This window comes from Lycorma delicatula, chromosome 5 (genome assembly GCF_047948215.1).
Source record: "Lycorma delicatula isolate Av1 chromosome 5, ASM4794821v1, whole genome shotgun sequence".
In the NCBI taxonomy this organism is placed as follows: Eukaryota; Metazoa; Arthropoda; class Insecta; order Hemiptera; family Fulgoridae; genus Lycorma; species Lycorma delicatula.
Window position 1 is genome coordinate 177807894 of NC_134459.1, and position 22434 is coordinate 177830327.

Consider the following 22434-nt stretch of genomic DNA (forward strand, 5'->3'; position numbering starts at 1 on the left):
TTTTGAATTATTTTTCATAGCTTTATAAAAACAAATTAGTAGTTTTCTTAGAACATTTATTTTAAAAAAATAATAAATTGATTGTAGCTAGTAATGTAAATATTTAATTTATAATCACCAAAATTATGGATAATTTATCAAATGTATTAGTTAAGCTTAAAAAAATATATAATAAAAGTAATAAACAAAAGAGGCTAATTAAAACAACTATAAAGGTGGTCAAAATCATCATACAGTCATACAATTTAATTACAAATTTTAGACACAAACATTAAAAATATTAAACAAATTGTATTGACATAAACTATATATAACATACTCCACACACACATGTTCGCGCGCACGTGAGAGAGAAAGAAATTAAAATAAGATTACGAAGTGTACAGTTAAGATATTTATAAAAGAGAGATATTTCAGTACGTTATGTAAATTGTTGACCTTTTTTAATAATAAACTACTGTAACACTTTATCAAAATAACATCAACAGTACAAGAGATGCTGAAAAATAGAAATTAAAAAAAATGTTCAATGATTTTTTTTCTTTTATCTGTGGACAGTTCGGTATAAAATTGCATTTGGATGAAAACAGTTGAAGAAAACTGAATTCAATAAAAATTATATGTGATGACTGACTTCATGTTAATGTCATGTAATTTTTTTTAAAAACGTAGTTTAGAGGAAGTAAATAGCAAGTGTTCTATACAAAGTGTTTTTAATAAGGTCAATGTTATGTATTAAATGAATGTTGGAATGAGTAAATTTGTTACAATAACAGTAGTGGTTAGGTAAAAAACAATTTTACAGAAAGTTAAAATATTCCAAATAACTAAATCATATCACTGTGGCCTATACATCAAATCTTAATAAATATCTAAATATTTTTAATTAATTTAGTGACTTTTTAACATAACCCAATAAAGTTAAAATATGATTATTTTTGCTCTTATTGATTAGACACTTATACCATTACACTTTCTTCTGTAGCAGTTTGAGAAATATTTTGTAACAGTTTGAGTTGTAGAAATATGTTTATGTCATAATAAAACACAAATGAAAGCCTATGAAATCTTATCGCCAGTTTTTTAGTACCTGTATTTGAATTGACAAAGCAAGAAAAAAGAATCTATCACAGTAGTTAACCTGCTAAAAATAGCTTTAAAAACTTATATAAAACTGTATCGCAAGCTTTCTGAAATCAATGGTGATAGGTGTGCAGTAATTTCTGTTAATCTGATCACCATCACCAAAAGTTTCAGGCAGGAAAAAAGATGGCTTAGTTTTTACTTACTTTTTTTAAATTGCTTACAAACAAATCTCAACAAGTGTATTTTTAAAGAAGAAAAGAAATTAACATTGTACATGTTAATACACCACAAGACTGAATTAAATTTTTTTTTAATTCAATTTTAATAAACAAATTGCACCATTTTGATAACATAATATTACCTAAAATAACATCTTTTTAATTTTTTAATTTTATTAATAAATTATTAAAAAACAATGTTTAATTAGAACATTAAACAGTGGCTGATTATTATTTTTAGAATTCATTTTAAATTTAAAAAATATCTATGAAAGGAAGATTAAGAGGGGCTTTGGTTTTTTTTTTTTAATAACAACCAAAAAACCATGAATATGTTTATGTTTTATTTTATTTCTGGCAAAAATTAATTTGCAAATTTATATAACTAGATTTATTATCTATAATTTGCTTTTATAAATTAATTTTACTTAGAAAGAACCAAAGGATTGATGACAGATCAAATAACCAGTTGATTCAGAATAAAAACTAAAATGACTTTAAATGTAAAAATATACTATTTTTAATAATATGCAGAGCGAGTCAAAAGTATGGAAAGCCCCTCAACAACTTTAAAACTGCTCCAGATAGAATAATGTAAATTCAGAATAAGGTCTTCGATCAACTACTTTACTTTCAAATCAAATACTTTAACTTCTGATGAGAAACTAATTTAATTAAAATAATTTAAAAGTTAAATTTAATTTAAAAAAAGTAAAAAAAAATATTTTTTAACACAAAAAATCGTTTTTGTTCCAATTTAATGAGTAAATAAATAAAAATACTGTCACCTAATTGTGTCGATCAGCTGATCATTGATGGTCTCTTACTGTTGTTGCAAAAGTGAAGTTTACTGCATTATTATGTAATATTCCATTTAAGAGTGTTTCATTACTACACTGTTAGTTTATGAGAATTTATTGGAATCGGTTGGCCGATTGATTTTGTCTACCTTTACCATATTTGTAAGCCACTGTGGGTGGTTATTTATGTTTTTTTACCTTATTTGTTATTTTTTACTGAATTAATTTTTGTGTGCTACCTGCTAACATTGTTATCATGTCACTTAGTGAACAAAATAGGGTGTCTCATTTTTAATGAAGAGGCGCTTTGGTGATAGAGTTAGATTGTGCAATGAAGTTTGTGAATTGTTACTAACGTTAATAACGTATGTTAATCGTTAATAATGTAGTATTTATTGATAATTTACAAAGATCAACCGATCATATTAATAAGAAAATAAAAATGATTATATTGTTTCTTCTTCAGCAAATGGAAAAATATCAGCAAACTGAAATCAGCAGGATTCAAAATGTTGCATTTAGCAGACTTAACCGATCTATTCAATGCATAGTAAGCTAAAATATCATTCGGTAATAAATAGTAAGGAAATATTTTTTGTTCACAAAATAAAAGTGAAATCTGTTTTATATAGAAGAGGATACTAGTATTAAATTATACTAATTGAAAATAACAGAATGTTTTTTGAGGTAACTGAAAACAATGAAAGTCGTATAACCAGAAACATGCACTTTTTCATAGGGCAGTTAACACAAGTTACTTAATCAACAATGTAGTTGAAAATCATATAATAAAAACTACAGCCCATATTAAAAAAAAAATCACAAACATTTTAAAACAATTTATTGAGTTATTAGTAACTAAAATGGGTGGTTATTTACAGATGGTTCTAAATTATTATTATTATATAATCATGAACTCATTGTGCATTTCTAATGATGAATTTCTTGAACTCTCTTACTTTTAATGCTTTATAATTATCATTGACTTATGCAAGTAGATACTTAATTTATCATCTTTAATATTCTTATATCAGAACTTTACGACAAAAATGCGTTTCTTGCTAAGATGTTGATCTAAATAGCAGATCAATAGCACTTCTGTATTTATTTCTTCCAAGTTCCAAGTTCAAATCCCTGTCAGGATTGGCAGTTTAAGTACAAAATAAATCTTTAAATAAAAACAAAAAAAAACAATAGGGTGACTAACTAAGCATTAGCCTACTAGCAACAAAAACAAATAAATAAAGTTCTTATTTTGTTTAATCTAGAAATTCAGCTAAAACATTTTCATTAAATAGTTTTTTGCTTTTCAGGCTAACTAGCTGCTGATGGATACTGTTTATAATTTGAATGATCGGTGAACTTCTTAACTATTGATATAATCTCAATTCATTTTGCTAATCTGGGGAACAAATTGTTCTTGATATTATTCAATTATTGCTAGTTACAATTCCAGCTGCTACCTTCTTTTCCACCACTATACAACAAGTCTTTGTATATTCATTAATCTGACACTAACTTTTTCATTTTATGTATATCTTTTTATCATGTCACAATTGAATTAGCTATTAGACTCCTCTAACTACTTTACTGTCTTATTATTTTTATTTGTTTATTTACTTTTTTTTATGAACAAGGTAAAGTAAATTTTCATAATTTTTTTTAAATTGTTTGAAAAGTATTATGATGCTAGTTTTTCTTAAATTGAAATGATTACAATAAAAAAATAAGCAGTGGTTACTTTAGTAACTTTAATGAAAGTTCATCAAAGTTGTAGCGATCACTAAGGAGTTGTAGATTTCTATCAGTAGCAGTCAGATTCAAAGTAAAAATTCATCTGTAAATGAACACTTATGTTTGTAGGTATCTCTTTTAGTGACCTAATTTTTTTTTAAAACCTCATAAGGTTATGCATTATAAGTATTGTAATTTTCCAATTCTTGACTTACTCTGGAAATTAAAGCTAATAAATTCCACACATTTTATCTAATTTAAAACTATATTTATACTCTTCAGTCCTCATCCCTTTGTAGTGTGAAGTCTGATTTTAAATTGGATACTATACAAGAGATTGATTAGATTTAATCGGTTAAATGGTAGAAGCAAATGCAAAATTGCACTCTAGGTGTAAAAACCTAGAATATACAGTGGAATTTCACAGTTGCCTGTCTACATGTCAACAGAGGAAAATGTAGGTGGCACTGGTAAGGATGAAAAGTACCAAAATGACATAAAAATGAACTATACGTCAGGAAATTGCAGTCTTATAATCTGTCAGCAAACTAATGAACCTTCTGTTTTCTAGCTATACATAGGATGTATTAATGATGATTGCATTAATGAATGAATGCTATTCAATTATAAGTAAAATAATTGACCTAATTCTATTTACAATTTAATATAATAATTTGCCAAAATATTTGAAATCTAAATAAAAAACATTTCATTGGTAATGCTGTAATAATGTGATAAAATCTTGGAAAAATTTATTTAATTAACACAATAATGAACTAAGTCCACTGGTACTTATATTTAATTTTCAGAATACATTTAAAACTGATTTCCTGTACTTATATTAATGATGTCATTGACTTTTATTTAACCAAGATTGTGTTATAATGAATAAGACAGCTGTAAATAATGATAATTTTTACCTAATTTAAAAAATATTTGATTTGCTATTTTGGTATGATGAATGAATAAAATGAGATTCCACCTTATTTTAAGAGCTATCTAAAAAAAGTTTTAAATATTAAGAAAATTTTTTTATCTCCAAAATGTTTTGAGGATAAAACAAAATCTTATAAATAGCAGAAATATTTCTGCACACACAATGTATGAAATTATTGTGATAAATTCGGTTTTCTTTCCACTTGACAGCATTAAAATGATAAAAGATCTAGTTTTACTCTTTGACTGAACAAAAAATGAACATGATAAAAATTCTTAAAAGTTGCAAAATTGTAAGCTGTAATATATGTAACTTAGTACAAACTACTATTCAATGTAGAATGTAGATCATATTTTGTAAATTTTTAGGCCTTTATAAACTTTAGATACCAGAAGGAAAAGTAATTGTTTATTACAACTGGATTTTAATCTGTGGGGTGGGAGATTTTTGAATAAAAATAACTAATCATTAGCACATTATGTATTCTATTATATAAAATAATTAATTATTTATTTTATATTTTTATTTAATTTTTTTATTTTTGTTTCCTGTTTATAAATCTGTAGACGATTTCACTGGAAAAACCTTGTAATAACAAGTAAAAGTTATTAACTATTATTTTTTTAGAAGAAAGTGTTATCCTTATAAAGTTAAACAATAAAATAACTCATTAGTTTAAAAATGTCAACACAATACAGTTTAAAAATGTTTAAATAATATTTTATTTTACCTGTTCCTGAATGCTTGTTAACTTATCTTCCAATCTCTGTAACCTTTCTTCAAGTGTATCATACCGTGAACTCATATCTGACACAATCTCATACACTGTTGTTTGAAAAAATAATTAAACAAGATATACATTAAACAATGAAGTTAGATAAGCAATATTCTACATCAAACAATAAAATTAAAAAGTGAAAATGAAACTTCAACTTTAAGGATAAAAAAATAAATATTTGTTATTTATATGTTATATAAAATATGTAATAAAAAGTGTATCTGAAAAATTATTTTGGGATTCTACATAACAAATAATGCTCAATGAAAAAACTGATTTCCCATGGGACGTGAGTGCTATCACATCTGACACTATACATATCAAAGAGAATTAATATTTGGACTGGACACTGTATCAACCAGATGCCTGTAATGAAAGCATCGCATTTCTGGATGGTTGTAATCTGGCTTGCCACTGTATGAAATGATAAAATATTGCACTCTTTTTTTTTTCTTTATTATATGTTAACCGAAGTTATTTTATACTCAAGTGATTCAAGGTCATCCAGAAAGTAAAAACCATTTTTGTTATATTACAAATTTATTGTGTTAATTTCAATTTTAATACATACATCATAAGCTACATTTTTTTACACTACTTTTTCACAATTACCTCCTAAGTTCAATCACTTGTGCAATCGTGGCACTATTTTTTATGACGACATCAAACAACTCTGCTGCCAGTCTATTACCACTCATTAACAGCTGTCTTGATGTTGTCAACACTTTGATGGTGGTTCCCACCAAAAAAACTCGTTCAGTTTTGTAAACTGGTAGAAATTGCTTGGACCAAGATCTGGATTGTACGGCGTATGATCAAAAACATGCCATCTGAAGCTTTTGAGAAGTTCACAAGTTTTTTGCAACATGCATAGACCTCGATGGGGAGGAAGACCTCACCTTGAATTGCGTGATGAAGTTTCATAAAAATTTCCTTAAAATCAGCATTAACTGTCTCTTCGCGAGACAATCATTTTTGGTGATCCAAAAAACTGTGGCCACCACCTTTGCGTTGTGACAGTGTTTAATATTTTTGGCTTTGAATACGATCGAGAATGATGTCACTGAAGTGATTGATGATGCTGTGGACCATGTCTTTTATGCTTGTCCCCGGAAGAAGGCTAAGCGTACCAGAGTTGTTAGGAAGCTCAAGAGAGTGAATTTCTTCTTTGATCTGTGAGTCTTCCAGCTGACTCGCAGATAATGATAATTGTGGCTGGATTCCTCAGTTTCCTCACCCTGAACAGGATGATTGAAGAGGTATAGTAGATCCCAGCTGGCTAGGGACCACCTGAGTAGTTGATTGGCTGGAGGTAGGCATGTTGATATTGAGACAGGGTCAGTTAGAAATTAGTGGTGATTGTTACTAAATGTTAACTGTTGGCGGAACAACAACTGCACTGCCGAGGGTATGGGTTACCATGCAGTCGCGAGGTTTAGCGTTGTTTTGACGAGGGCAGGTTTTGATTGAGTAAACATCACTGTCGGCGGGATGGTGACTGCACTGTCGAGGCATGGATCCCATGCATCCATGAGGTGTAGCGGCATCTCGATGATGGTAGTAATGAAAGTAAATGTCACGCAGGTCTCTGCGATGAAGCTGAGTGGGAGTAGGAGGTCTGTCCACCTCTCCCTGGTAAACCAGACTGGAGTCCACCCACAAATGAAACTAAGTCAGCGGTATGAACTGAATGTTGAGTTCAATAAGGGAACTAGGACTAAATTTCATTGTTGTGAATAACATTTTTGGTGGTATGATATTATTCTATTGGTTCGATTTTGAGATATTTACGCACAAATCGGCTCTGTAAAATGTAGAACTAGGCACAGGGTTCATGCTTCCGTGAACTTGGTTAGCTAGTTCAGAGGGAAATGATGTAGAACATTCTAGATGTCCTGATGAGGCCTGAAGCGAAAGCAAAAGCTGAGTTTAAAAATCACCGATGCAAATGTCTACCAAGGCATTTACATTGGTGACATCCCAACGAGGCCTAGCTTAGCACTATAAGATGTACAAAGTTAGAGGACGAAAGACAAAGCCCATCAGGGCAAGGAATGGGGGGGGGGGGGCTGGTGTGTTCGTAAGGCAGGTGTCTTCCCCTATGGGGTTGGGATGAAGTGATTGACGTTTACAAGCAGATGTGTAATACGAATCCCACGTTTCATGATCATTTCTATTGCATCGCTCCAGGAATGACAGAGCAGCAGACATGCGATGCGTTCTTTCTAGTGATTGTCTATCAACATTCGTGGGACCCTTCGGGCACAAATTTTACTGTATTTTAGGTTTCAGTCATAATTTTATGTAACAGAGATCGTGAACGTACAGAAAATTTATTACTATGTTCGTCTAACACAAAACACCAGTTCTCTTAATATATCATTCAGTCAGCTCTTTCAGCTGTTTAGTAATGAGAGTAAGCCATCCTGAGCATTGCTTGTCATGAACAATGTTCCCCTGCTGGAAATCAATGACACTATTTCTTTATGTTTCCTTAATTCATTACACTGTCACCATATATGGCAGTAATTTGACGACGAATTTCCACAGGACTTTGTGCATTCAAAAATTGTACGACTGATCGTACCTTACAGTTGGCAGGATTTTCAACTTTTTCAATTCATTATAAATACACACAAAATCACTCATTGTTACAGCACAGCTCTGAGATTTCGTACAGCGCTAGCAAAACAACTGAGACCAGCTGGTCTTGACCCATTGTTATCAGTGAAGCAGTGTGCATGTGACGAGGCAAACTATTCTTACTTTCTGGAGGACCATACTACATGAAAGTAGAGCTTTCATGTAGTATGGTCCTCCAGCTTTACAGCTTTATAATAATGTGATTTTCTTAGAGTGTTTAGTTGATTTAACTTATTTTTCATCTTAATTATTAAATTATGTATGAAACATGAACATGTAATTGAGAACATATTGTTTGACATATAAATATTTGAGAACAGTATATTTAGAGCTTTTCTTTCAGCGATACTTTTTTATATATGAAAATGTAAATGATAATATTACTTCAGACAAATATATGCCAAGTAATTTTAAGGAACAATTAAACAATTAAATTTATGTATTTAAACAGAAAATATGAACAAAAACATTTTTAAATAATAGAAAGATGTTTAGTGTAATAAGATAGACACTAATAATGACAACTATATGCAAAAATTATGTCCTATTTTATGACAAGGTGATGATCAAAGAATTATTATATGAACAGTTTAAGCACAAGTTTTATTTATTATGTGAACAGTTTCTGCTGGCTAATATTTTGTAAAGTTCTATGAAAATAATTATGGAATCTGCTCAGGCTCTGGCTGCTCCAGCCTGAGCAGATTCCACAAGATAAAGGAGCTAGTTGCCAGTCATATGTAGAGACCTACTAACAACCAAACAATATGATAAATGATTGCTTCCCTTGAAATTTTCTTTTTACTTAGTGCCCATGTGTTAGTCTGAGAATACATTCTTATGTGATACTATGCACATATTATTTATACATATTTATTATTTTTTTTTGTTTTTGTGAGAAAATAAGTTCTATTTTAAAAATATTTCAATTTCAGTTAATTTCTTAAAATAGTAACAATTAATTTTTAACAAACATTTAGAATAGAGTACAAAAATGAAATAACAAAAATTACATGTTAATAGAAAAAGGCATGTTAATTAATTTTGGCAGCCAGAATATACATAGTAAATATTGTGGATATATATACTAGCTCCCCATCGCAGCTTCACATGCGCTATTTATTACTTACATTTCCCATAGCAGTCTATCTTTTTATTTTATGTTTATTAGTCACAGGAGGCAGGTGCAGCCAGTTCTACATACAGTAATGGTGGCAGTGGCTTTGGTGGTTGAGCCACAGCACCGCATATCTTCGCACCCCTTAAAAATATCAGAATTTAAAAACCCGAAAATGATTTTTAAATATATATCTGAAGAGTATTTGCAAACCCAGATCTACTGAAAATCTTGTTTACTATAGCCATGATTGGGAAAATTTACAATCATTGTTCAAAAATGTTTTTACCTTTCTTCATCCCCTTTCAAGGTTGAATTTCAAAAATCTAGAAATTGGTTTATTGACATGAAGATTACACTCACCAAAAATCAAATTTATTTCTTCATTTGTTACCCAGAAATTAAAAAAATAACAGGGTTTCAAAAAAAAATAAAAAATCAATTTTAACCCTTGAAACTAGGAATTTTAGATATTCATAATCAATCAGTTCAAACCCAGCTCACACAGTGACAGACACTTACAGTTCACAATTCATTAAAGTTTCTGCTTCAACCAGCAATTCTCCACTACTACTACATATATATATATATTTTAGAGATGAGATTTTTCGAGATGAAATATATCCAAAAAACCTCTCAGTTATGTCAAGAAACATTGATAAAAATTTAGTCGTAAAAGATGGGGTAGTGTTTTTGTTTATCCCGAACAAACAAAAACCCTCTTTCTCTTTATATAATAGTATAAGTATATTGAAATAAAAATATTGTTTATAACACTATTTGAAATTCATTATAAATATTTATGATTAATTTATTTATATGTAATTTGATATAGTATTAAGTAATATAATAATTGTTGTTTAATGGTTTAAAATCTATTCACTAATTGTACAATAATACGTTTTTGGCTATGGATAATTGATTATATCAAAAGCACTTCTGTGTATGCATATTTTTTTTTGTAAATATTCACCCTTTCTTTCTCTGCTTAGCCTCCAGAACTACCATAAGGTATTACTTCAGAGGAAGAATGAGGATGATATGGTATGAATGTAAATGAAGTGAAATCTTGTACAGTCTCAGGTCAACCATTCCTGAGATGTGTGGTTAATTGAAACCCAACTAACAAAGAACACCAGTATCCATAATCTAGTATTCAAATCTGTATAAAAGTAGATACTTTTATACAGTAAAGGCAGATGCCTTTACTAGAAAAGTATTCACCCTGCTCCCTGCTAATTGTTCTCTATAAGACTTCTAATAAAATTCAATTAACATAAAAAATGTCAACATCATGTGTAAACCTTTGAGGGGAACGGGATAGTCTCATTATTCTTTGTGAATGTGCCTCACTAATCCTATGGAGGCTTCTTACAATAGCTGATAGTAGATAATGGTAGCTGGTTTTATCTAATGAAGAAAACACCATCTTTTAAGCAGAAAACCATTTATATTTACACTTAGGAGATATTAGTGTAAAACTTAACTTAGAATGTACTTCTTTCTCGTATTAAATTCTAATTATTCTTTTTACAAGAATATATTAAAACAAAAGGAGTTTAACCTGTACTATTCATGTTGTTTGATTTTTCTTAACTTACATCAGTTACCAGCTATTCTTTTGAGTTAATCGATTATGTTTGGATTTTAAAGCTAACCATTCAAATAATAACTGATGAAAATGATTCTATCAAGTGAAATATGGTGGCCAATTCCACTTATGGTAATTATTCTTATGACAACATGTCGATCTTCATGGTGGAGTGATTACATCTCTGCCTTTCCTCTAAAAGGTTTGGGATTTAAATCCACATAGCTTAATATCTCCAAAAGCTACAAAATTCATTTATTTTTATAAATAAAAAGTAACTAAATAAAATAGGAAGAGAGTAATTGTAATTTGGTTTTAGTCTGCAGTTTCTGGAGAAAAATAGAAAATTACTTACTTTTGCCATATCTGTAATAGTATTAGCATTGTCCATAAGTTCTTTGGTTCATCTTAACCTTCTGTAAGCTAAAATATTAAAAAAATGAATTTAAATTAAGTCTTTTATCAGTAAAAGAAAAGTAACTGAAGACTAAAATATCACAATAATAGATAAAGAGTAAATTATATTCTAGTACAGCAATTCAATTAAAAAAAAATTCTTCACCGATATAATTTTTAATAATCGACTTTTCCAAAAATTTATAAATAATGTGTTAATTGTTTTGTTTAGTTGAAAATCAAACACAAAGAAAAGTAAAGTAATTTAACCAATTAAAAAGTAAAATATACTTTTTTAATACGCCTTGCAAATTCACATGGTTTATTTGACTTTATTTTTGAGGTTATAACCCCTTCTTTTTTTTTTTTTTTGTCTTCAATCATTTGACTGGTTTGATGCAGCTCTCCAAGATTCCCTATCTAGTGCTAGTCGTTTCATTTCAGTATACCCTCTACATCCTACATCCCTAACAATTTGTTTTACATATTCCAAACGTGGCCTGCCTACACAATATTTTCCTCCTACCTGACCTTCCAATATTAAAGCGACTTCCAGGATGCCTTAGTATGTGGCCTATAAGTCTGTCTCTTCTTTTAACTATATTTTTCCAAATGCTTCTTTCTTCATCTATTTGCCACAATACCTCTTCATAATAATAACTCCATAACCAGGTTAAATTATAAAAAATGCATTAAAATAAATAAACAAATGGTATAGCTCAGCTGTCTTGTCTTCTGTGACCATGGTCATGTTGCTTACATACAGTATGAATTATAATGTTGCTGGATACAATTTGATAAAATATTTGAAACTAATGTCATTGAACTGTTCTTCTTCACTTTATGATGTGTGCTGATGGCTGTATCATAAAAGCTAACCGATTAGAAAAAAATCTATTATTTACAAGTTGTTTTTCAATTTCAAATTCATTTAAACATCTGTACATTTACTTTTAAAGCGTTATATCAGATTTTAAGATTTTTTTTTAGAGAAATTTGTGTAGTTCTGATTATGTGTAATTAATTGATGAGGAATCGATTAATTAATTAATTCAGGAGGAATCGCACCGCTATGCACACAATGCAACTGCCACATGACTGTGTACCACATTCTCATAGACTGCATATGTTATGCGGCGTTGCGTCGTAAATTTAATCTACCCAGAAATATCCGTGATATCTTGTACAATAATAATGAAATTTTGAACCGGATGTTTCTGTTTTTGCATAGTACCAGGTTACTGCAAAAAATTTAATATTATCATACGTATTTTTACGCTGGAAGAGTTTTTGATCATTTTTAACCTTTACTTTCAATTTTTATTTTTTTGGTTTAATTTTATTATCCGAGAAGTGAGCCTTTTGCAAAACCTATCGGAATTAGGTAAGTTTTATATAGTTTATTTATTCTATTTTTTAACTTTTATATTTTAAAGACTCCATCTGCGATATTAGTTTTGAGTTTTAATTTACTTTTTTGACTTTTGTGTTAATTAATTTTTATTATATGATTTATATTAATGTTACACCTTATAAGTTTTATTATTTTAGAGTTATTTTACCCTTTTATTAATAAAATTCCGGGCGATGATAACGCTCAGGTGTTTTTTGAAAAAAAAAAAATTGATGAGAATGTGAAGCATTCTCATCAATTAATTACAGCTACTAGAACTGGACTCTACTTCATTCTTCAACGATGAAGAAAGCTGTTACTTGATTAAAATCCATCATAACAAAAAAAAAAAATATGTTATTTGATTTGCACAAAATTTATTTTAAAAAATGTGCACAAAAATTTTTAAAATCGTCTTATCTTTATGATCTTATCTCTCTATTATTTCTCTTTATCTTTATATAGTTTATCTTTTTTTGTTGAATGTGTTAATCTTTTTCTTTATATTGTACTTTTAAACTTTAGTATTCTGTTTATATCATCTGAGGAAGGTACTGTGTACCAAAACTGCTGTTGTGATTTTTTAAATAAATTTTGTGAAAATAAACTAACATATTCTGTTTACTTTCTTTTTGTTAATTAATTAAGTAACATGTGTATTAACAAAGGAACTCAATAAGTTATAGTACAATAAGAACAAACCTTTTTTTTATTATTAATAAAATGTCTGTATGTTAAATACATACTCAGAACCTTATTAATATAACCCATAAAAAGTATCTAAATAAAACATTGACTAATGTAAATAAATATTTACAACAAAGTTAATAACTTAATCAGTTAGAAAAATAATAATTTTTCTATTGGAAATCAACTTTAAAATTATAACCCGTGAATAACCACACAGATAAGTTAAAAGATGAATTATTAACCTACAACTGATAATGAACACATTATCTATGTTTACAATACAGAAGCATAATCACTCCACCTACTCCACAAAAAAATTCTCTGCATGAAGGCAAAAGATCAAAACATAAAGAAATTATATAGAATCCCGTATTTTTATTACATAAATTCTTGTGAAACAGGTTACAGAGTATTCTAAAGATATTTTCATTAGAATTATCCAGTATAGTTTGTTTTACTAAATCATCAATTCAAGATGGTCTCGCTGTAAAGAATGGAGGCATATAATATTGATTATGTCACTTTCAGAACGTTTTTATTAAAAATATTTTTTAAAAAATCATAAAAACATATTTCAATTGCTGTTCAAGTATTTTCTTTTTATTTTGCAGCCATGAAAGAGGAAATATTTTTGTTACCAATAAAGATACTTTTTCACTGAACTATTTGTTTTTACAATGCAGTCATGTTCATTCATTTAATAGTGGGATTAAAAAGGAGTTGTGAAGTAAAAAAACTTCCATTAAAATGGGTAGGATGCTTCAATCATCTGTAAGGAAAGAGTGATGTCATTTCAAAGTGTTTCAAGTAATCTCATATGGTTAGACATAGTATTTTGATAAGTATTAAGTTGAATAAGTCGATTAGTATTTTTAGTTGGATAAATTATTCTACGGTTGTATTGTAGTAACCTTCATTTTTATAAAGTAAATTTCCCTTTTTTAAGTATTATCAGTTATCAAAATATTTTATTAGCATACTAACTCGCCGATTAAAAAACTAATGCCTTAACTTTTCTTATTTTAGAGAATTTTTTGCATAGTACAATTTTTCACAAAGTGTATGCATGATGTTTCAAATTCATTTGTAATATGGTCATTAAAAAAAATGAACATTTTGATTAAGATAATTATACAGATATTTTTTATAGAAATTTATAAATACTTACGCATGGATAGCAAGAAGGAACTTGCGCTGATGTGTGCCCACCCGGCCGGCATTAACTCTTTTTACAAGATGTGTGTGTGCTTATATATCAACCACGTTTCACCCAGAACATTCGCTGCTGCGTTTTTTTAGCTAAAAATATTATTAAAATTAAAAAATAAATATATAATATCTACAAAACAAATTTATATGCTGGTTCAATTTCGTTATTTCAAAACTTAGCTGCATCAGTGTACAACTACTGCTACCTGTTTCTAGGTCTATATGATCATAAAACAAGCTATTAATAAGATTTAAAAAACATTTTCACTAAAAACATGAATAACAAATCATAATTTCTATGTCAACCTCAATGATGTCATGTTAAAAACTACAGTATGACATGAACTTTAACTACTGGTTTCACAAACTTTCAAAAGTTTGGTTAAACATAAATTCTAAAACAAAAATATTAAATTAAAAAATGTAAAAAATCAATAGCCTTACAAAATATATTAAATAATATATCATAAAATAATGTTCTGGATATATTATGGAATAATACATTACTAATTAATTATTACAAGTAGTTCATTTCATAGTAAAAGAGTTAACAAAGTTGGTTATAGTTATATCTTTAACTCAATTTCTCATCTTAAAATTTTCACAGAATATGAAAAAACAAATATTTTCAAACCGAGATTTAAAAAAAAAAAATGGAAAACTACGCTGGAACTTATTTTTATTTTTTTAGATCATATATTTGAAGATCTTTTTACCCATTATGCCATTAATCATGTTTATAGAGAAGTAATTTTTTTTTCATTTTTGGCTTCTAGAATTTTGTTTTACTTAAAAACTGGTTGGTGAGATGAATAAAATGCTCTTAACATAATTTCATAAGTGTAGATGCATTTGATATTTTAATTTTAAATCTTATACACTATTTCACTTACACACCATTTTTTACTGTTTTAAAAAAAGAAGGGAATAATAAATCTTTGTTTTATGAATAAAAATATCAGATCTGTCTGTTTCATTAGTCTAGTGTAAGAAGAAGCACAAAAGAAGTATCTTGGAAATAGAAGACAAAAAAAATAAAAATAAAAGAGCAAAATCTAAGATAATAAAACAACTAATTTCAAATCCTGAATAAAGTAACTAGTGATTTAAGACAAATTTATTTAACGGTAATGTAATTTGAAAATACAAGTATCATTATTGGAAAGAGTAGGCAACAACTCTTTCCACACCTTAGTTGAACACTAGCATAGAGACTGCTATAACAAATCTGTTTTGATTTCATTTCTAAAGGATATGACACTGAGTACCATGCAAGTGATCAGTTCCAAAACAAGCTATACAGCCTAATTCTTAAAGTGCAGGAGAAGATAATGTATAACAGTAGCAAAACCAAAAGGTGGATCAAAATGCACAGGCTCCATTCAAAGTGAAAAAAGTTATGAGTTCATTGAAGTGGAGGTGTAGATTTGCCTTGAGGAGTAAGTTTTTCTTACAATTTATCAATTTACCACCTACAAAAATGGTACAGGCCATGCTAATGAACAAGAAAATTTGAATAAAAACTTTCAAAGAAGACAATCTTGATCTAACATGACAAGAATAAACGTACAAAGCCTAGAGAAAGTACAAAATTGAGAAGCTGCAGGTCTTCATTGGAAAATCAGCCATTATAGAAGAAAAACCAAAACAAGATTTGATGTATGTGATTTCTAAAAAAAATACATTATGACCAAATAACATAATAATTTCAAAATATAGTCTTTATCTTAAGCTGAAAGGGTCTATACTCAAATTAATTTTAATAATGCAATCATAATTTACATTCTTATGTATAAAAAAATTCATTAATCACTGAAAATAAAATTACCATATTTAAAAAAAAGAAGAAAATCCCCTATAAGTTTTCTAGTATGCATTGCTAGAAAAGTGAAATCCTAGAAGTAATAATTGAATTAAAAATCATGAGTAACTCATGATAATGAAGAGAAGACTGAATCTATAGAAGACATTTTTAATCAATCCAAAACCAAAAAAACTCTAAGCTGAGTACTTACTTAAATCACTAGATTCAAAATGACCTAAATTTCATTTGACTAGATAAAATTCTTAATATTTCATTCTATATACATAAATATATATATATTCTCTCTCTTTCTTTCATGCATTTTAAACAGAGTATTTATTCAGTTAACATATATTAGTTGGTCAGGCAAGTGAAGCAAGCCCTGACCAACTAATATATGTTTATCTAACCAAGGGTCTCCACCCCCAGACCCCCAATGCGTTTGTTGTCCTCATGGATGTCAGAATATTAAATATTTTACAGATATTCATTAAAGAAAAAAAATTAATCATTTTACTTCATTATTTTTCTATTACCAAGGTACCAAAATATAATGAAGTAAAAGGATTAATTTTTGTTTCTTAAATGAAATCTTTAATATCTTAACCCAAGAGGGCTGGAGCCTAGATCTATGGCTTGAAACCTTCCCTGGAATAACACAAATGTATCCTGAGAATTTGAAAGCAGTTGATTGGTCAGTTATTGTGTGATGCTGCAAACAAACAAACAGACAAACTTTCACATTTGTATATATATAATATTTCATTGACTGATGTATTATTCATAACTTCAAAATCATGCCAAATAGTGAACACCAGATAATTCAAAATCCAAGTGAGTACAACTGGAATTTTGAATTTTAGCTGGGCCTAAATTTAAAAATATATTTTTATTTATTCTAATTTCTCTCTCTCTATGAATCATGAGACCTTGTTGTTGGTGAGGGAACTTGAGTGCTCAGTGATACAGAGTAGTTGGACCAAAGGTGCAACCATATCGAAGTAGTATCTGTTGATAGCCAGATTAAGGAATGATTCCTGAAAGAGGGCAGCAGCTCTTTTAGTAGTTGTTAAGGGCGTAGGTCAGGATGACTTAAACAGCCATATCAATATCACTTAGTCCTCTGAGTACTGCACAGCTGAAAGCAATGGAAAACTACAGCTGCTTTTTTTCCAAGAAAATGTAGCAGCTCTCTGTATTTTCATATAGCAATGATGGAGACACCTTCCTTGGTAAAATTGGCAAGCATTGGAAAAGGTAAGGAAGGAGATATAGTGGGTGAATACAGGCTGGGCAAAAGGAATGAAAAACAGAGGACCAAATTAGAGAGTTTTGCAAGCAGTACAATTTAGTAATTGCCAAAACCCAGTTTAAGAATCATAATAGAAGAATAAACACATGGTAAAAGCCAGGCGATATTGATAAATTATATCATGGTTAAGCAAAGATTTAGAAATCAACTCGTCGACTGCAAAACTTACCCTGGAGCAGATATTGATAGCAACCATAATTTAGTGATAATGAAATGTAGATTGGGGTTCATAAACCTGAAGAAAAGGTGTCAGATAAATCGGAATTTAGAGAAGCTTGATGAAGAGGAGGTAAAGAAGATTTTTGAGGAGGACATTGCAAGAGGTCTGAGTAAAAAAGATAAAGTAGAAAATGTAGAAGAAGAATGGGAGAATGTTAAAAAGAAAATTCTTAAATTAGCAGAAGCAAACTTAGGCGGAACAAAGAGAACTGGTAGAAAACCTTGGATTTCAGACTATATATTGCAGCTGATGTAGTCATGAAGAAAGTAAAAGGAACTATAGACAATTAAGAAATACTGTAAACAGGAAGTGCAAACTAGCGAAAGAAGAGTGGATTAAAGAAAAGTGTTCAGAAGTGGAAAGAGAAATGAACATTGGTGTTTGGCGGAGCATACAGCAAAGTTAAGGAAAATTTTGGGGTATATAAATTGAAATCTAATAATGTGTTAAACAAAGATGGTACACCGATTTATAATACGAAAGGGCAAGTCGATAGGTGGGTGGAATATATTGAAGAGTTATACGGAGGAAATGAATTAGAAAATGGTGTTATAGAGGAAGAGGAAGTTGAAGAGGATGAAAGGGAAGAAACAATACTGACATCTGAATTTAAGAGAGCATTAAAAGATTTGAATGGCAGAAAAGCTCCTGGAATAGACGGAATACCTGTAGAATTACTGTGCAGTGCAGGTGAGGAAGCGATTGATAGATTATACACACTGGTGTATAATATTTATGGAAAAGGGAAAATTCCGTAAGACTTCAAAAAAAGTGTTATAGTAATGATAGCAAAGATAGTGATACCAAAGATAGCAGGAGCAGATAAATGGGAAGAATACAGAACAATTAGTTTAACTAGTCATTCATCAAAAATCTTAACTAGAATTCTATACAGAAGAATTGAGAGGAGAGTGGAAGAAGTGTTAGGAGAACACCGATTTGGTTTCAGGAAAATTATAGGGACAAGGGATGCAATTTTAGGCCTCAGATTAATAGTAGAAGAAAGATTAAAGAAAAACAAACAAACATACTTGGCGTTTATAGACCTAGAAAAGGCATTCAATAACGTAGACTGGAATAAAATGTTCAGCATTTTAAAAAAATTAGGGTTCAAATACAGAGATATTAGAACAATTGCTAACATGTACAGGAACCAAACAGAACAGTAACAATTGAAGAACATAAGAAAGAAGCCGTAATAAGAAAGGGAGTCCGACAAGGATGTTCCCTATCTCCGTTACTTTTTAATCTTTACATGGAACTAGCAGTTAATGATGTTAAAGAACAATTTAGATTCGGAGTAACAGTACAAGGTGAAAAGATAAAGATGCTACGATTTGCTGATGATATAGTAATTCTAGCCGAGAGTGAAAAGGATTTAGAAGAAACAATGAACGGGGCATAGATGAAGTCCTACGCAAGAACTATCGTATGAAAATAAACAAGAACAAAACAAAAGTAATGAAATGTAGTAGAAATAACAAAGATGGACCACTGAATGTGAAAATAGGAGGAGAAAAGATTATGGAGGTAGAAGAATTTTGTTATTTGGGAAGTAGAATTACTAAAGATGGACGAAGCAGGAGCGATATAAAATGCTGAATAGCAAAGGCGAAACAAGCCTTCAGTCAGAAATATAAGTTGTTTACATCAAAAATTAATTTAAATGTCGGGAAAAGATTTTTGAAAGCATACGTTTGGAGTGTTGCTTTATATTGAAGTGAAACTTAGACGATTGGAGTATCTGAGAAGAAAAGATTAGAAGCTTTTGAAATGTGGTGCTATAGGAGAATGTTAAAAATCAAATGGGTGGATAAAGTGACAAATGAAGAGGTGTTGCGGCAAATAGATGAAGAAAGAAGAATTAGGAAAAATATAGTTAAAAGAAAAGCCAGACTTACAGGCCACATATTAAGGCATCCTGGAATAGTTGTTTTAATATTGGAGGGACTGGTAGAAGGAAAAAATTGTGCAGGCAGGCAACGTTTAGAATACGTATAACTGGCAATTATAATCAGGCAATTAAGTTGCAATAAACCATACCATCTACAGATTGTCAAAAAATAAAGGGTTATAACACTATGCCACAAGATCGCACACCAAACACCAATTTTACATACGTGTAACATGTGTGTTATGGTAACCCATGAAACGAGTGAAGATTTTCAGCGCTACATATCCGGAGGTTTTGGCTTTAATGTAGCTATCTGAGGGAAACCATGCCTCATTACTGAAATAAACACGATCCAAAATTTCAATACAGTTGTCATCAACAAAAAACAAAACTGTAAACAATTTCCACGGTCTACTTTCTTTCAGTTTTTGAACAACACAGATACAATAAGCCTTTGTCACAAATTTTTTAGTAGCCCTGAAAGCAGTAGATAGTGAAAGCACAGCCTGAAGATAACTTTCTGAGCTACATAGTGGGCAAGCAAGTCACACAACATTCTTTCACATCCTCCAGAACTTCTACCTTAACAGTAACAGTCGTCCTGTGCTTTGCCAATTGTGTACACTTCCCAGTCTCACAAAATTTATTAATTGAACGCAATACCTTATGAAGAACTGAGAATTGGAAAATCCTATCCGAAACTCGCCTTTTACTCCTCTATAAGATTTATATGTGCAATAAGTCTTAATATTAAACACGATAAGTCTTTAACACAATAGATGAATTTATACGGTAAAGCACTTGTGCATAATAAGGATGTTACAACAGTTTTACAAGCTGTTAACTTGAGTACATAGTTGCCAACTGACAAGTAGGGAGAAATAAAATTTACCTAAGTGTGACTTCTATCTTAATCTAAGGGTTGTATCCTTTTTGAAAATCCTGTTATATTAAGAGGTAAATTTTTAATAAAAAAAAATAGTCGGGAAAACAAAGCTTCTACAGAAAACAAAGGTAGTCCTAGAGAAGGGTTGTGGGTGCAGGAGTTGATCTCCAGCAAAGCCAGCTCGTTCATTGGAATCCGACCGAGCTTCCCCTCAGTGGCAGTTGGCAATCATTATGTTCAGTTCATCATCATTTAAAGCACTAATAGACATCAATGAACCGACAACCTGCTTGTTCTTCATACTGTAATTTCTAACAAACAAATATAATATGGCATCAACTTTGTTACTATCATCCATATGCAAACAATGGAACACTTTTAATTAGATTGAGATATTTTTGGGTAGAAGGGTGGTTTTTTCATATCTGACAACCATTTTCTGTTATCTCACTCTATGGAAACATCTAATAAATGAATGAATGAATCCATATCATCATAACTACTGATCTAATGAATAATATGTTCTAAAAGAACTAAAATAAACTAAGCCTTTGTACCATTATCTTCCTTTAAATACTAAAATTGATTTGCTTTTTTTATATGTATAAATACTGTATGTTTTCAACCAACTACCTCTTTAATAATTTCTCTTTTCCAACAAGGTAAACCAAAAAATCAAAAACAGTACAAAAACATAAGACCTCCCTACTCTAGATTCAATATAAATAAAAGATTTGAACACACAACCACATTCAAATGAATGAACTGTACAAAATTAACTCTCTACTTGGTACTCCTCAAAATTAACTGGTACTCCTTGAAAAGATTAGGGAAAAGTTTGTATAATGCACCATCAACAGTAAATCAATAATTTTTTTTAAATGCATTAGTCATAATATTTTACTCTAATGATGAACACAATTTCATCTGCAAATTAAGCACAAAAGAATTTGCATTTACAAAGTTAAAATGAGAATTTATCAATAATGTAAAAAATTATAAAACAACTAATTTTTAAAAATTGCAGGAACACACTTCCTAGTTGGAGAACTAGGATTCTTCTGGTACACATGCCCAGGTTACATTCAATGTGTTGAATTAAGATTTCTTCTTCACTAACAGAATATGGTTCTTGCTGTGCAGCAGTATATGAAATAATATCAAGGCAGTGATGAAGTGGTATATAAGCACAAAAACATTCAAAGCCAAAATACAATAGCAAAAATAGCTTAACCAACATCTTATCTCCTGATACGCCTAATTGATATTGTAATATAAAAAACAAGAATATTCCTATTAAAAAACATGCCATGGCTGGTAAATATAAAAATTAACAGATTAGTAAATATCTAAATTAACAGAAAATATGAAAATGCCTTAAAAAATTCAACAGCTCCACTTGTCAACAGTCAATACACAAAGAAAATTTTGTTAATGTCAAATCACAATAGTCATAAGTAAGTTGCAACTTATAAATTACAAAAGATTGCCAGATTAAACTTTTTTATTATTAGTGGAGGTAGATGCAAACTTTGCTTTTTTTTAAATTTCTGCATCAAATTACTCATTAAAACATCAGTGTTGTGTAGATTTTACAATTAAAATCTTATCTGTAGTTTTATGATTTACTATAGCTCTGAACTGGGTTCTTATCTTATTGACCTTGTAAAGAACTCTCATACTCAATGTTCAAAATTGAAGAAGCTGATATTTTAATGTATTTTAA